The sequence below is a fragment of the Triticum dicoccoides genome, chromosome 2B, assembly GCF_002162155.2.
Source record: "Triticum dicoccoides isolate Atlit2015 ecotype Zavitan chromosome 2B, WEW_v2.0, whole genome shotgun sequence".
In the NCBI taxonomy this organism is placed as follows: domain Eukaryota; kingdom Viridiplantae; phylum Streptophyta; class Magnoliopsida; order Poales; family Poaceae; genus Triticum; species Triticum dicoccoides.
In genome coordinates, this window is record NC_041383.1 from 587,545,602 (window position 1) to 587,549,916 (window position 4,315).

Here is a 4,315-nt window from a genome sequence, read left to right on the forward strand (position 1 = left end):
GGCCTGGACACTAGTTAGCTTCTAATATTGACTTGTTGCTTGTAGGTACATATGCCCTTGGCAAGGATCCACGCATCGACCCTTTTTGCGTATGGGGCAATGAAATATTGATGAACAAGCATCAAGTGAGGAAACTGATAAGTATTATTAGCAAAAAGATAGAATGGTGGCAAGCAAATTATTTATTTATGCTTTATCCAACAAATCAGTGAGCTGTAGGATGGCAACTACAAACTCTGCAGCCTTCTCTTTTTCTGCCCATAATGAGTTATTAGACAACAATGTCTGAATCTTTTTCGTTCCCAGTGGTTCCCGAAGCAGTTCACTCAAGATTACCTCGCAAAGTACATGACTGGTGGACACGCAATGAAGGTTAAAGTATTTCAACCAGACTACAATGAGCATCGAGAAGTCCTAATGAAGACAGTGAAGGATGGACGGGCAGCCATCACAAGGGGTTGGCCTAGAGTCGTGCGCGCCTTACGCATGGAGGAGGGCACAACATGGGTATTCCGCTTCACCTTCTCCACCAACCAGAATGTCTTTCGCCTCTCTTTTTACAGTCTTTAGTACAACTGTGGTTCATCATTCTTTACTTGGTGCTTCTGTAGTTCTTCAGTATATGTACCTGTGCATTGAATTATGGATTCATGGTTGAACCTATATTTCTAATAAACATGGTTGGATATGAAATAAGTGATTGCCTACTTTCAAATTCATAACATGTGATTTTTAAATTAGGGATTAATTGGATTAATTATGGATTACACTGCACACGGTTTGCGAAAGCGAAACGTCTGCGATATAGGTGGAGATCAGAAACGTTTCTAGGATCCACTACGCGTGCGATAAATCTCCACTGCACACACGACTTTCTCTTGAAAACTGTTTGCGTTAGGCCATCTTGCGCAAACGTTTATCACATAAAAAGTGTGTGTGATGGACAGCCTTTGCCACACAGTTTCTTTCTACGCACCGTGCGTGATGCATTGAATAACGCAAATGATAAAATTATTAATATCGTGTGCAATTACAATGCTATCACAAACGATTGAATGGGAAAAATTGTGTGTGACCTGTGAATGAAAACGTTTTCCTTAGAGCCACTATGTGGGATGTACATACGAATGGAAACGTTTAGTGAAGACTGACCGTTTGGGATGTACTTGCGACCGAAAACAATTTCGCCATATAATTGTATTTTTTTAGCTCTACTATACGTATTTCCGTATTTGAGCGCTCGCCGGTCGCACACGACCTTATTTTACCGAACATGTGTGCCAGGAGGGCATATCCCTGACGGTTTCTAGGTCGTGTGGGAAGGAACCCCTATCGCCCACACTCACTTGGCGACGGTTCCAGATGCCGTCGTGAAAAGGGGTTAAAAACTGTTTGTTTAGGACCGACGTGCACGAGTGATCTATGTAAGTACTGGCTAGTTTTGTTACAAATGCTTCACAGCTGCCCAGATACGACAACTAGGTCAGAATGGTATGTTCTCCTGACAACTTAGGAGGTTCTTTCACCATGGCCGAAACTCTGAATTCTAAACAAACTGCACTCAAGGTTTTGTTTTTGACGTGTTCAGGGCGCAAATCTTATATGACGCTTACTGTGTTGTATAATCAACCAATCACAGAGACCAAGCACAACAACGTTGTAAATGGGCAACTTACTACAGTGTATCCTATTGTCCGACAAGGTTCCTCACCGGTTCTGGCCAGTATTTCTCGTTTTATATTTTCCTATTGTTTCTTTTACTCTTTTTATTTCTTTTTTCTTTTTGAAAAGTCCCCTTGTTAGAAAATGCTCTAAATTTTCCAAATTTGTTGCAAATTTTTAAAAAGCTATGAGAACTTCAAAAAAGTTCTAGTTTTCACAACAAACTAAAAATTTCAAACAATGGGCATGGTTTTAACATTTTTTCATAAATTCAGAAATTTTTCAGGTATTTCAAAAAATTATTTGGAATTTAAATGCTCCTTTAAAAACTTGACAAATACATAAACATTCAAATTTCAAAAATTGTTACGGAATTTTACAAAAATATTTTATTTGGAAAAATTGATGGAAATTTTAAAAAATAATCAAGTTTTCAAATTTATTTTCATTTATAAAAATAACTAAAATTTAAATAATGTTTGGCTTTTACAAAAAAGTTCAAGATTTATTCATGTTTTAGAAAATGATTGAAACTAAACAAAACAACTAAAAAACATCAGATGGAACAACTATAGAAGGCGTTGATTGCTACAGTACTTCTCTGCTGCATAGAACAGCCAATACTAATCGCCCTGTGCGTCACAGTGCTATTGTACGCGTTAAGCATCCAATAGGAGCGCCCCCCTTCAGGGCAAAAGAATGCTTCTGTCAAATAGAAGGCCGAATGCACATAGCATGCCAGATGGCCCGACCCATTTACACACGGATATGTGCGATTTGTTTTGAGAAAAAATAGGTCTGCAGGCTTTAGTTGTTTTCTTTCAGGGTTTTTTCTTTGATTTCCCTTTTTACATTGTCATTTTCTATTTCATTTTTATTTTCTTTCTTTCTTTCTTTCTACTTCCTAACATTTCATTAATACATTTTTAGAAATATCAAAAAAAAAGTTTGAATAAGAGAACATTGTTTCATTACCTATGCCTTTTTAAAATTTAAGAAAGTTTTTGAAATTTTTGTGTTCAATTTTTAAAATTATCAACATTTTATAAATTCAATAACATTTTATAAATTCATGGGTTTGTAAAACAAATATCATGCATATTTTAAATAAGCAGTTTTAGTGTTACAATATTTTTCCATCTGTGAAAAAATCTAACAACCAGTTTTATTGGACAAAAGCACGATGTAAACCGTAGAAAGAAAAATGAAGTGAAGATGAGAACTGCGCTCCACACACAACCCATTGTGACAGATTGATTATTGCTAGAATGCCCGCATGGGCCAGCCCAGGTAGCGCTCCTACTCTAGAAAGATTCTGCCATCATTTGATCTAAAGAAAAACTAGTTTAAAAAGCCAGGATCCACACCATTGCCGATGAGGGTGTGGATATGCTCATTGATAGATTGTTGCTAAACTTCCCACATTATAAATTTAGTTTTGAAGGGTGTGCTGCAAACGGTGAAGCACATAGTCTGGCCAAGTTTTTACGTTGTTAGGTCAGGGGCACCATGGCTAGTTGGTCAACCCTATGATCCAAATTGTATTCCACATATTGTTTTCTTTGATCAATAAAACTTGGATTTATTTCTAAAACATGTGAAAAATCCGGAGCGACATGTTTGGAGAAAATTGTCTAGCAGTTGTTTTTGTCATATTTGAAAAATACATTGTTCCAAAAAAAACATGAACTTTCAAAATGTTCTGAATGTTTAAAAATATTCACAGACTTAAAAATCATTTTCTGAATTTTTAAAATGTGCATAAATTTTAAAATAGTTTGTGTTTTAAAATCAAACAATAACTAAATTATAAGAAATTAAAACTAGATAGGCAAGACAAAAACTCAGTAAAATCCGAAGAAAAAGAAACAAACTAGATAACAAAACCAAATGAATATACCAAAAACGTCGATGAAAACCATCATATAAGACTTGTAGATGGGCCGGCCTATGCAACGGTCATCATGTGCAATATAGTGTATATTCTTCGTGGGCATGTCTATATGTCGTTCGTTGGGAGTGGAGCAACGTGTTGTCGGCAACCGCACATATAATTGAAAAATTATCTTAATCATTTACATGTAATCAATTTGAATAATGGAAAGAGTAAAACATATAATAAAAAATATTGCAAGACCCCAAAAAAAATACATATCCGGATACTTCCAACCAATTTGCATGTATTTTAATAAACATTGTTCATGTGAACATCCTTTTTTTTAAACAATAGGGGTATTTACAAGTGCCCCTAGTTAGTGTCCACTACTCAAGTTTGCCCTTAACTTATTGACCTACTTAGTTTAGCCCCTGTTCCATCAATTGTGTCAATAGAACTACTCTCTCATGTTGTTTTCATCCAGTCAAAGGGCTCTCTCTCTCTCTCTCTCTCTCTCTCTCTCTCTCTCTCTCTCTCTCTCTCTCTCTCTCTCCTCCCTAGTCCATTTCATCGTCGGTTCCCCAATCCACTACCCAAACCCTAGCATTCATCCTCTCTCCTTTTCGAGTGACCACTCATGATGTCCTGAGTGGAGTGATCTACGGATGGAGTATATCTGATTTGACCAAAGGGAGAGCATGCGGCGTGCACACGGTATGTCAGACGATGGGGGATGTGTCGGCGGAAACAAGTGAAGCTCACCAGGAATGTGAGAGA